A 14,031-nucleotide genomic window follows, 5' to 3' on the forward strand; every position below is an offset into this window, starting at 1 on the left:
TAGGAGATCAGCAGTTTCTGAGATACTGCCCTGTCTGGCACCAACAACCATTCCACAGTCAAAGTCACTTAGATCTGAGCAACACCTGAACCTCTTGACCACATCTGTATGCTTTTATGTATTTAGTTGCTGCCACATGATTGGTTGATTAAATATTTGCATTAAGAAGTTGCTGTACAGGTTTACCTAATACATTGCTCACTGAGTGTATATTCCTGCTCACAATTGCTTGTGTTTGAACCTGGAACATAGTTGAAAAATGGCATAATCATGATTAAATGATTGCAGTTAGTGGGTGTTCTCTTTTCTATTTTCTCCCCATAATCCACTGGTAAATGTCATGCATGAATTTTTGATTTATGGACTGGAATACAAGGACACACACATATATATATAATTATATATATATAAACGCTGTATTGTATCTATTCCTTTCTCCATTAGAATGTCACTCGACATTAATTGAAAGAAAAATAAGCTTCAAATTCTGTGAAATGCAAATTGTCTCATTTCTTGTCCAACCCAATCATGATATCACTAAGATTAATTGTGTGGTACTGGAAATATGCAACTATAGCATCCCAGATTGCTTGTGATGTACTGCCAATGACAATAACGACATCAAATATATGAGGAATGATTATGAGATACCTCATAAATCATTACCAAGAATAATTGGATGTACACAGATCTGGCATTTTATTCAGTAGTCCATTAGACTCTGCGGTTTTTGAGTTATATTCACAGCCATTTGCCTACAATGGCTTTCTTATGCAACATAAACCTTATATTCCTTCATGGTTTGTGATGAATGTCCTTAATGAAGGTCCAATGAATAGTATTTCAAAAAAATAATGAATGTCGGCCTCATTGACTCTGTGTCCTTATTGTGGCTATAATGAGCTGCCGTTAGGTTGCCTGATCACGTTCAGGCCCCGTTTTTAATTATTTCATTATTTTTAAACCAAGGTGTGATGAGATATCTTATTTATTTCTGTTAGCGCAGGTCAGTTTTAACCTGATCCGTAGAACAAATCGTTCATTTGAACTTGCATGCTCAAAATGTCTGTAGGGAAATTTCAGTAAGCCTATAGAATCATAGAACCTACAAATACATGCACATGTCTCGTCTTGCTCGTACAGAGGAGCAACACAGGATTTGTCGATCTAATCTAACATGTAAAGTGGACTGACATCAATTAACCGCAGTCCCAGCATGCAATATGATAGGCAAATACAGTTGCTCCAGAGTACCATATGATTCATAATGTATTCAAATAATACAAAATATTAAAGTCCACGTCGACAAGCTGCTGTAATGCTGGTGCTCTTCAGAATGAAATCAGCAACAGTCCCTGAGGGTTTAGTCATAGAAGTGTGCCCTTACCGAATTTGAGCCAAAATAATACTTATTTAAAATAATAGATTAATAATCAAGGCTGCATTGCATTAACTTGTCATTTTTGTAAATACATAATTTAAAATACCAGAAGATTCTGATCAACTCCAGTGTTTCTTGGATTGAGTTCTCCTGTTAACTATAAAATGTCAATTACCTGCCAAAAAAATATGTCACTGTAACATTTTAACCCCCATTTTGAAAGCAGTTTAATCTTTTCCCCATTTATTCCCCAGAATCAATTTTTAATAGTTTCAAAAATTGTAACAGGCCACTGGATATTGAGTCCATTATAATGGCGTATAGGTTTGTCCCTTGGAAGGCTGTTCTGTAGAACTTTAATTTGAAACAATGTCCCTTTGTGCTATAACTGGAGAGCCCAGTCACACAGACCTTATTCCCAGGAGGAGGAGGGCTGGGACGGAGCAAGCTATTTGTCATTCGGCACCAGATATAGTGCAACCTTGGCAAAGTACAGCGCACCGGTTACAAGACAGATCATCCGAAACTAAAGTTTGGGTGATTTCAATGACACGGGGCAGATTGTAGCTGTCATAATAGTGGAGAACGTCTATAGGGCGAGCAGGAGACGGACAAAGCTTCCCCCCGGCAGAGCGACATGACTGCAGAATCCGGGGAACTGCTGTTAATTCGATAGCGGTTCGACGGCGCTCGCCAATCGCTTTCAGGAGCCGTTGCTCCTTCTTTGGAATTTAGTCGAACAGAAAGAACAAGAAAGGAAGGATTACACTCCCTGATGCATGGGGGAACAAAGCCAGGGTGCAAATGTCAGCAGGAAAAACAGGCTGCCAGAAAGGGCTACGTAATATGTTTCCAGGTAACAAATCCAGGGTTTACGTTCATTAACAACGGGGAACGATTATTCATGTGCTGCCATACAACTCGACGTGGCAACGCCTCTCCCTGAGAATGTGAAGTGAAATGAAAACGATGGTGACAAAGCCTTGGCTGAGAGAGAAAGGCTATGTTAGCGCGGGAGTGGTGTACTCCGGTACCCTGCTGTTCTCTGTATCGCCGGCCAGCCCTACCGCTGACAAGTTCAGAGAAAGAATCCTTCACCTCGGTTATCTGAGAGGGAGGTAATCGCGTCTTCCTCTCTGCTGGCTCACAATTACAGGGACATGGTTTTCATCTTGTTAATATGTTCCTTTATCTTCACAACCCCTGTATAATAAATAGCGAGATTAAATATGCTATCAGTACCCACCCACTGACAGAAAGTAAAAGCAAGAGAAAGTTTCTTCAAGGAGAATGTAAATATACACGTATTGTATAAATATTCATATTTTCCTTGTCAGGAAAAGTACGATAGTTGCTCAACTGCCAACACAAAATTGATTTTCTTTCCACTCTGAGAACCTTCACATGCATTCCATTCTTGGTTAATGGACAGTGTAGCTTATTAAAATATAAAAAGAAAAACAAATGAATGGTTAGTTTGAAACATCTAGTTTAGTCATTTTGAAGAATGCTGAATGAATAACCCAGGAAAAATCTGTGTGAAATACCATAATACTATACAGAGTACTATGCCAATTGTATCGTGTTCAAAAGGCACGTCAACTTTCTTTTGAGGTGTTTGACTCCAGCTAACATTTAATAATTGCTTTCATCTACTGTAAACCGTAATCCTCTAATCTGTATTCGCCTGTAATCTATAATCTCCCTCGAGCTGTTTAAAGAATGAAGGTAGGCCACCTTACAAGTCGAGGAGCTAATCCGCTTACAATGGCAGAGCAGTGGAGGATACTGGCTTTTTTGTAGCAGGACAAGCAGCACAGGGAGCAAATGGAAAGGCAGCAGGCCCTTATTGTTAATGAACAGATTTGTGTGAATATGCTTTAAACCGAAATTGGTACGGGTGAGAGTTGGGGAAGCTTGGTGGGCTGCTGGATTTTCTCACTGTGCTTCCGTCCCTCTTTTGTGGCTTTGAAATGATAAGCTCGGCCGGCAATGGCAGAGTTTCAGTCGTTTTGTTGCTTGATCCAGTGAAATGGAATCAGTGCAGAGAATCCATAAAAAAGTAGCTCCTTTCGCCCGCGTGGCTTCAAAGGGTCCGGAATGCTTTTGAGGAAAAAGAAGAAAAAAGTAGATTAACCTTTCACTCATAGGCATGAATCCATATTGCTATTTCCACTGTTATTAATACCACAGATGTTCACACTGCTTGGACTCGGAACAGTTATTGACGCCTGCGCTACTAAAAATTTCAAGGCATCCCACGGGGGGAAATGGAATTGAGGTGTAAGTATTGCTGGAATTGAGTCTGAGACACATGCACATTACAAATGCAGAAATGAACAAGGGAACATACACACCTGGGCCTGCACATGCATGTAAAATGTTGGAACCTCCCAATGAAGCAGTACCCTCCTATACCACCTTGGCCAACTTGAAGATTGAGTCAAGTTGGTCATGAAGCTACAGTAGTGCTGGTAGATTGTCTGAGCTGTTACCAGCTACCTGCTGTTTCAAAACATGGTTGGGGCTGGTCGAACAATGTCAAGATGGGAGCTGGACTCAACTGGTCAACTAGCTAAACCATGTCGAGCTGTGAGCTGGTCTGAACTGGTCAACCAGCTACCAGCTTTTTCATCCTGAGCTGATTTTTTCAGCAGGGGTAGGCAGTTACTATGGGCAGTTTTTGTGATAGTAACTAATGGCAAGCTGTGATTATCTTCTTATCATGAATGGAGCCATGAAAATTTAGCTGATATATGTTGAATCAATAATGTAGAATTATGAGCGTGCATTATTTAAAAAATGCATTGGCAAGGTTAATGGATGTTTTTCATCTTAGCCAGAACTAAATACCACACATATCATATTATATTATAATTTTACTTGTTATCCATTGCATATCCAAGGGGTCCTAATGACTAGGTTACAACAGATTATCTATTTGGCCATTATAAATTAATATTTCATCGGAAGAGCAGGCACACAGAGGCACCACTTAGTTTTTGCCATTTTTAACTTTCCTCTGGATAGGAAAATTTGCCTGAAGTAAAACTTTTTTACAGATGAATTTCTCGGATCATTACAGTATGGTTAAATATATATGTTCATAATGCACATTTCTGTTGTCTATGTGTGTATGCATGAGGATGCGTGTTTGTGCATTTTGCTGAGATTTTACATTTACACCATAACGCCAGAAAACGACAATTTTCACCAGGACCTATTGAGCTAAAGATTGCTGATGAAGGGATGATTCGAAGCGGCGTGTTGAAGAACCAGGGGGGGGGGGGGGGGGGGCGGAGGACACTGGAAATGCTCTTTCCATCCCTGTGACCAACGGATCTTATTAACTTTCCCTGAGTGGAAACAAGAGGCCTTGATAGCACTCAGGATGTAGCAGTGTTCATTGCCAATTTCAAGAGTAATTGCATGTCCACTCTGGGCTAGAGGCAGAGCCAGTCAAACTCACAATGACAGGCCCCGTTTTACCATAAAGGGGCGGGAGTGAGAGAGGTTGGAGATGCACTCTGCTTTTTAAAGGCCTGACAGCCTTCAGTTCCTAAAGGGGCCGGACATTGTACTTTTCGCCATCTTTCCCGAGACGGCTCTCAATCCCGACTAGACAGACGTCCAATCGCTCTCACTCCATCAAAGCGGCTAATTCTCCGGCTGCAAGACGTTAGCCACATCTTGGGCACAGGTGCAAGTTGTCTCCGATCGGTCTTTGCCATTGAGGTGATCTGGAAAACGCTGTGCGCCAATGCGCATGTAAATTATTTCTCAATGTCCCTCACCTTAGCAGATGCTGCTGTTTATAGCAACTCTGTTGAAACACTGTGACTGGAATTGTTTTATACCTTACATATCTTTATTTAAAGGTACAATAGGTAATTTCGTACTCCTAACGGTCAAGAGAGGTATTGCAGCAACAAACACCCTCAAACCACAACACTGTTTATTCCTCCCCCTTCTCTGTGAATGCACTGACATTGAAACGCCATTGGCTATGGCAATTAGATCCAATCTTCAACCAATGAGCTTGAAATATTGTATAGCTGTACAATGTTTTGGTACAGAGTGTCAGTGCGTAAGCTGTGTATTTCGAGGGTGAATCAACATGTCAGTGAGCCTTTTCCAATGATAGGAAGGGATTTACAATGGTTTTGTAACAATGTAACACAGAAATCTTACCTATTGTACCTTTATTGCCTTTGCCTTTCTCTGGGAGCAAGTTTCACGGCGCATGATATCATATAAGCAGACCGCTTGCAGACCTTTTACTGTATAGCATCTACAATATTCCAGAATGATTACAGACTATATGACTGCAATGTACAGCATAAATTGTCACTGATAATGTGGCAGTCAACTGTGTGCAAGCAATCTCTCAGAGGAAGGAAATGAACAGGACTGCTAAGACTTATACAGTGCATTCACACTTCTATACTCTAGACGATCAGGAGAGGAATCACTTCACAGATGGGCAGGAGGCTTATTTTAAAAATGTTTTCATGGGAATTAATGCTGGCTCATAACTACATCGAACTGCATCCGGGAAATACCACGGTAACCACATTGCAACTGCAGGATATAGATATAGATTGGTAAAGTTCAATACAGCTACATAAGATACTGACATATACCTTTATAACCCTCAGGAGGAAATAACAGTTATCAATCTTTATTATGTAGCTGTATTGGGATTTACCACCCAAATATCCAGCAGCTGCAATGTCAGTTTCCGGGGAATTGCCCATACTTCCATTTTCTTTTGAAAGGTATTTTCAAGTCACTGCTGGTCATTGGGCAGCACAGTGAAGCAGTGCGGTCTTTGCCTCATTGACAGCTAATTTAATCAAGTGAGACAAAGGCCCGGGCGACTGCAGTCAGCACCGCGTTTTGAAATGCAAGAGCGTCGTCCTCCCAAGGACGAAGGTACGCCTCGTCAGGGGGGGGCCCCCGTGTGACGGTTCCACCACAGCCCGCTGTCAAAGCCTGCACAGCTTACGCTCTCTGACAGCCACTAAAATATCAGTAGCTTTAAGAGTGTTGTACCTGCCTGGGCCTTGTCTGGGGTATACATCTCTCGCTGATGTGCATGTTGGGGATATTCTGCATCCGCTGATTTTTTACCTTTCTGAATGACGAACCACAACCGGTAATCGTTACACTGTTGTTGTTCTTAGTTACTCAGTAACTCATATCGGTTTTTTATTTTTTAAAAGAATATCTTGTTTTTAATCACAAGGGTCTTTCTTTTTTATTTTTTCCTTCTTTTTTTAACCTTTTCTTTACAACCGCAAGGTTTTTTGTTTTTCCCTGCCGGGTGAATCTGAGCTTTTCTTTTAAAAACAAAGAAACTCCCTCCCATTGCTTCATGAGCAGAGTCCCAGTGGGCCATGAAACCTGCCCAAACAACCAAAACCAGAGGGGGGTTGAAAAAAAAAAGAAATAGGATAAACAGCCCATGAAAGCGGTACCTGTTTACTAAAGAGATGCCCAAATGAAAAGCCCACAGCCATTGCCAACGGCGGCTTTTATTGCCACCCCAAAACAAACACGGCTGCGGAGAGGTCTATTTCACATCGGCCCTCGGACCTGGCGTTTAATCTGCTCTGTGACTGTGCACCCGTGCTACGGGTCAGGCGAAGGCCCTGCTCATTTACTCCAGTTTGAAATGTCAATATATACCCACAACAATGATATGCGGCCACACGTCCTCGCCTGTGTGCCCACTCATTTGGCCCTGAACTTCATGCTCTCGTTCCTCTGAATGCACCCTCTCGTGCTGGCCAAAGATTCTCATTACGTCTATTCTCCACTCGCGTCCTGTGAAAAAGATATAAAAAAACACATAAGCAAGGGAGGGTAGAAAACCGGGGTTACGTGTTCATGGTTTTCGGTACGGAGAACTAGCTTAATGTATCTGCTGCGCAAAGTTCTCTTTTGCCCTGGATTATTATCATAATTCTCTTCTGTATATTTTGCTGTACATGAAACATGTCTGCACACATTTGCATTGCTCCATTTACTCGATTTATAATATATTCAACCATTCTAAAACCCCCTATAAATTTGAAAAGCATGATGTGAGGTGAGTTTGCCCACAGAACATTTCAAGCTCAGTATTAAATTGTACGGTGTTCCAACAATGAAATATAATAGTTCAGTAGAAGAAAATGTATTTTCCTGACTCTGAGCTGGAAATAATAGAGTCAAAGGTATAAGCTAAAAGAAATGTTTGATTTGTCTGCCTCGGCAGGAGAATGTGACAGTATGAGCAAAAGGTATAGTGCTTGGCGGAAAATTGCATCTACTGTTATTTAAACCTCATCAGAGTACCAGAGACACTGAGAAATTACAAAGTAATGGTTAGATCTGAAGATGGATGCAAGAAAATGAAGAAATGCTCTGAGCATAACTTCTACTTTTTTCATCGCCGGCTGCCGCCTTTTTGTAAAATTCTAATTTATCGGCAAAAAAAGTGTGTAAATCTGCTTTGAGCAAAATGACTGATCACTTTGGCCTAGGGGTGACATTGTTTTTGTCTCCTGAGTCACAGAGAGCTCCAATTAAACATCACAGGTACGGTAGAAATTATTCAGCTCTTTCTGTGAGTAGCTCCTATGAAACATACTGCTTTTTTTTTTTTATTCGGTCTGTGGGTGGAGGCGGAGGGAGGTAGTTAATCTACAGCTTTTTATAACCTGAGTCTTCCACCATCCGCCAGTCCTGGAGCAATCGTGACGGATGAAGTTGGCGCGCTGATTGGTTCACAGGACAGCATTAAGGCACATAAAGCAGGGGAAAACAGGGGCTGGTCTATAACTCATTCTTAAATGTTTAATCTGTATGCAAAGTGCACTGCTCTGTTTAGTCATGCTCCCGCTGTAATGTGGATTATTCATCCCTATTGATGTTACCGGGGTAGGCAAAGCTCTATACTGCTTTTATGATCACTGCAGTGGATTTGATTTAGTTTCATCTCTTTAGGGATTCTCCTCCACCCTATGCAAGCTAATATGTTTGCCATGTTTAATGATGCACAAAATTTTTCTGAGTAGAAGTTATTTATCTTTATCAGGGTCTTCCCTTACAGTGCTGTCACTTAGCAGACCACAATATTACCCGCAGATAGACTCGTGTAGAGATCTACCCTTCCTGACCGAGCAAAGGTCTGCTTATGCTTTCAGACTGGGTGCCAAGTGTAGCAATACTGCACACTGTTGAACCAGTCCACCGGTGAACATGGGAAACAGTTTTGAAGATTATTGATAATCTGATTTAATTTTCATACATGCTAATGATGCAGAATATATTATATGTACAAAAATTGTTCACATTTCAAAATAAGGTTAATCATTTGGCATTAACTAATGTAGTTGTTAACATTAATGATGAACAAATACATGAATTAAGCATGGAATTAACTTTTCATAAATTAATGCATTTGTTAACAACTAATGAACATATTTGTACATGAACATTAGCAAACCATAGTATTAACTTATAATTAGTTAATCATTAACAAATACATTAACTGACTTTCATTCCAATATGAATGTGCAATAACTAATGTAGTCATGAATTAATTATATACAATACATTAACAGAACTGCAGATTAACTCCTCAGTAGTAGTTAGTTAACAACTAAATTAGTTCATGGAACCTTATTATAAAAAAGAATATGTTGTTATTATAATTCTCAGAATTTTTTGATTTAGTTTTTCTTAACAAGATGGTGAAGCCAGTCACTGACATTACCCACATCTAGTAGTAGTATTGCAGCTGAAGAACATGATCTGTAGGACTGCGGCCTGTTGTTGGGTGAAACTGATGTGTTGGTAACGTAAAGAACACTGATCAGCTTCAGCCCAGGCCAACGGTATGAGGCCCATGCAAAAACAAAAAGGAAAGACCGGAAAAATAGTATGTCGGTTGCCAGGAAAAGTAAGTAATGGTGAACTCAGAAATTCTGGGTCGATGATAATAGCAAAGTAAGATATTGATCATTCAGAGACACAAAGTGGAGATTGAGATATCAGTAGGGTTAATCTGATTTTCAAAGCCAGAGGTGCTATGGTTCGGATCCAGAATACTGGACCATGGAGGACAGAAAGCTTTGGCTTCCGTATATCACCCTATTTATCACACTTCCCTTTGACTAGACAAACCCAATTTTTTCTCCCAAGCTTCCTCTACTTTCATCTACAAAAGAATACGTTTGCACTTTTGCCAAAACAAAAAAAAACAACACAACAACACATTCTGTTTTACCGGCTGATGTGTGCTTATTTGCGTGGTGCGTTGGAGTACAGGAGAGATGCGGAACTGATCGATAGTGCTCCAGGGCGTTCGAACTTTAACCTCATTTTGCAAAGAACATTCTGAACAGACATACCCCGTGGCTCGAGGTTGTTTTGGATCCTCATCACAGCAAACCTCAGCAGAAAAGGAGCTGAATAGATGCTTGGGGTTCATCGCTCATATGCATACTTTCCAGAAAGCTCTGCAGGAAGCAGACCTTAATCCTCAGCTATCAGATGCAGAATAATCAGAAAACATGGAAGCATACACCGCAGAATGATATCTCAAGAACGTGTTCCACTGTAAGCAGAATAACTTTCAAGCTTCAGTATGGAACTGCAGTAAACTTCAAATGTAATCCCTAGGATTTATAAATAGTGAATGAAGTACAACCATTGCTAGGTGCACTAATGATATAATAGAGCCAAGTTGGTCTATGCCTAGTCATTTAAAGCAGTTATTGTAAGTAATTGCAAGAAGTTAGCTATTCTTTTGGCATACTGTGGCAAAATCATTATGAATGTCAATCTATCAACTATTGACGAATAACAGCATGACACTTGCTTAAGTTATTTGCTCAGAGTTAAGTAAAAGGCTCAGTAGAAGCCTGTCTGAGCTCAATCCCCCTCCCCCAGAAAATAGTCATGGTCTCCAAAAAGCTGACTTTGAAGTGTGAAGAATTTTGTGTTGCATAAAACCCTCCCTGCTGTGTCATTTTCACACGTGGTTTAGAGTTAAAAGATGTGAAAAATGCACAGTTGGTAACTGGTGAAGTGACTCACTGCTCTCCTGTGTAAAGCCAGTATGTTTAAGTGCACGCATAACACACACTGCACCGCTGCCTTCGCTGTAATTACACAGGACTGTAGAAACAGAACGATACATATTTCAGGACGAACGGATAACACACTGTGACATGTACACAGTCACAGTTCTCCTGTCTTTGGGATCTGACAAACAGATTGGCTGTATAAATGAAACGCATATAAATTGCATTTTTCAAATATGTTTTCAGGCATCTGAGAGATCCGCGGAGAGCACAGCGTCTTCCTGTCGGTAAAACAAATGCAGCGTGAGTAGTCTGTTCAGCTTTGGACTAATAAACCCGTAGCAGACGCCTTATTTTGTTATTCCCTTTCAAGTCTCTGGAATTAGCTAATCACTTTAATTGCACTTTTTCCAGATATTTCATTGATTCACACCCCCATTGCCTCACATCCCCCCCCTGTCAGGAAACTGCAGATGTAGATGAAAAGGGAGGAAAATTAAAGACTGTTTAGATATTCACATGTCCTTAATTAGACACGGCCAAGCAGTCAAAGTTCACAGAAAGGTCAGATAACAACTCAAGAGTTTCCGAGTTACTTCTGACGTGCGGAACCTGGAGGACAGGGTGAGCACATTTTCCGTGATGTGTTTTGGCTACGTCCCCTGCCATGCATTTAGAAAAAGATACATATACCTTAAACAGAACGATGTGTTACCGCCGATACGCATTCTTCAATTGCTTCAATTTAATTCCACATGCTGAACTGTCAAATAAAGTAAGTCGGCATGTCTTATAAAAGAAATTGAAAGTGCGTCGTTTCATTGCATTCTGAGATTTATTAGATCTGAACTTGCCAATCGTAATTGTAATAGGTATGCCCTGAAATTCCACCTGCGCGATCATAACTTAATTTAAGTTCCGTGTTTTTGTGTTATTCGATCCGTGCTTGCTGAAGTCGTGCAGCTGTCTGGCATCAAAGATAGCAAACAATGGTTTGAAATATAAGCTGATGTCCGTAGTGATTGAGTTGTTTATGGGGACAGCTTCCTGAGAGAGACACTGCAAATGGTCGGAGAATGCTAGATGTATTACGACAAGAGAGCTGTTACTAATTCCCTTCCGAGCAGGTCATTCTTTCGTGCCAGCGCCAGGCAGAAAAGACATACGTTTCCCATTAATTTGAATATTGAGCCCGTCTAGGTCTGCAGTAGCCGGTATGCGACTCTGTGTAGTGTCTTCAGCTTTCACCAGGACATGCTCAGTGTCAGCCCAGACCTGCTGATTGGACATAGAGGCCCCATTGCTTCCGTATGTGGCAGGACTATAATGGTTTTTATAGCCACAGCCTTAGTTGGATGACACATTAACTAGAGTAGCATGTGGGAGAGTCAGTCCAGCAATGACTGGAGAGCAGTGTCTGACTGGCAGCTAAGGTCTTACTGTATCTGTCTGTATAGTGACACATTTTTTTGGTTGTTTTGGCTCCGTAGACTATATAGCAGGGCTGTAATTCCTACAAGGATCACCTGATACGAACAAAAATAAGCTCAAATTAAAGCTGACAGTCTGCACTTTAACCTCATATTCATTGTGTACATAAAAATTGTGTCGCTGTCCAAATACTTACCCACTGCAGTGTATTTCTGTGTATATGGGATGGAAAGTGCAGTATCTTTTGGCAATTTTAACTCTAGTGGTGGTGTCTGGCTTACTACAGCGTTTCATAACTCACTCTTTTTTATGTATTTAGTGTGAAGAGTGGCGATAGCCAATATGGACATGCTGACAGAAAACTAGCTGTATCTTTATGGCTGTTCAACCAAGAAAATTACCTGTACCTGTGTGTGGAACAGGGGAGCTGTGTGCCAGCAATCTGTTGACTGGGGTGCATTTGCTCATCATGCACTGTTACTTAATAAGTGCATAAATGTCACTTAAAGAAGAAATGTTAGTGCATGGAGAAACGTATTGCAGCACGTGTTTTATTGCGCGCAACAAATTACCGTTGTTTTATTTTCTCATTGGACATCATTGGTCATCATTGGAAGAATACATTATCTGCATGCAGGACATTCTCTGCACATTTCAGGTTCAGATGCACCGCAACTTGGAATGTATTTGGATTCCTAGGTAATATATTGGCTTTTAAGTTATTGCTAATCTGCTGCATTAATTTGTAACACATTGCCTTGTTTCAATCATGTGCAATATTGATTATGCCCGTCTCTGTAGGTCATTGGTTGCTGCAATTTTCCGTTTCATCTCATCTTTCATTTATTTTGCTTTTGATGTAGCCAGCACAAACAGCTCCTGCATTCAGCAATATGTTCATGATTGTTGAATAATTTCCTATTTTCATTTGTATATTTCTCCATATTTATGATTGAACATTCCACATCTCTACTTGATTCATTTAAGTTGCATGTGCCTGTGTGGGGATCATCAATGTTTAGCTTTAAGGGTATTAAAACAGTCTACTTATCTGGGCCCAGTTCCAAACGTGGGCTAGTTCAATATATGTAGCACAGACCACACACAGATTTCTTGTACAGACGTGAACCAACAATGATATAACCATTGTCAAACCAGCACATATTCAAAGCCAAAACATTTAGCAGAAGACAGGTGCATACTGAGACCTGTGCTCTATTAATGTATTGTGTTATTTCTGAATAGCGCTCTATTGAAATACACCAATAGATTTTAATTGCCATAACAATAGGGAATGAATCTACAGGCCTACTGTATTCATGGAGCTTACCTCAGGTGCTCTGCATTTCAATGGAAATTGATAATGGCTCTCAAGCACATGTTTTTATAAAGGAGCACCAAACAAAAACTAAAACAAATGCTTCAATTGATTGAATTTTTGTTATGTGAAGTGTAATGTTCCTTATAACTCTACTTTAATATGGTTTCCTGGCTCTCTGGGGAGACGGACAATGACAAGTTTCATCATAATATTACAAAATAATTCATTTTCAAGGCCTGCGCATTCAGCTGAATATGAGGCTTCTTTGCCAGCCTCAGAGTAAGGCATACAGTATATACAGGAGCCAGTATGACATATTCGTTTGTCAGATACACAGTATCTGCTCATTTAAAAGCCCATCATTTTATTTCAACTATAAATTGTACTATTCATCGTGTTTTAAAAAGATAAATTTGTCACTGAATGGCATATAACATTTTTTAAATAAGTTTCCATCAGTCATGAGTTGCAGGGATTCATATTTATGAATAACCTTCAGACACATGTATAGACAGAAAGTACAATATATAGAATAAAGAAAAAACAGTACCAGTACATGTAAATCATAATATACACTAATTGAGAACTTTATTAGGTATTTATTCGCCTTTTCTTTTTAACTTATTAAGTCTTCTGCTGCTGTAGCCTATGTACTTAGAGGTTTGACGTGTTGTGTTCAGAGATGCTCTTCTGCATACCACTGTTGTAATGTGTGGTTATTTGTGTTACTGTCACCTTCCTGTCAGCTTTGACCAGTCTGGCTATTCCCCTTGGAGCTCTCTCATTAAAAAAACATTTTTGCCCGCAGAACTGCTGCTCAC

This window comes from Conger conger, chromosome 5 (genome assembly GCF_963514075.1).
Source record: "Conger conger chromosome 5, fConCon1.1, whole genome shotgun sequence".
NCBI classification, from domain to species: domain Eukaryota; kingdom Metazoa; phylum Chordata; class Actinopteri; order Anguilliformes; family Congridae; genus Conger; species Conger conger.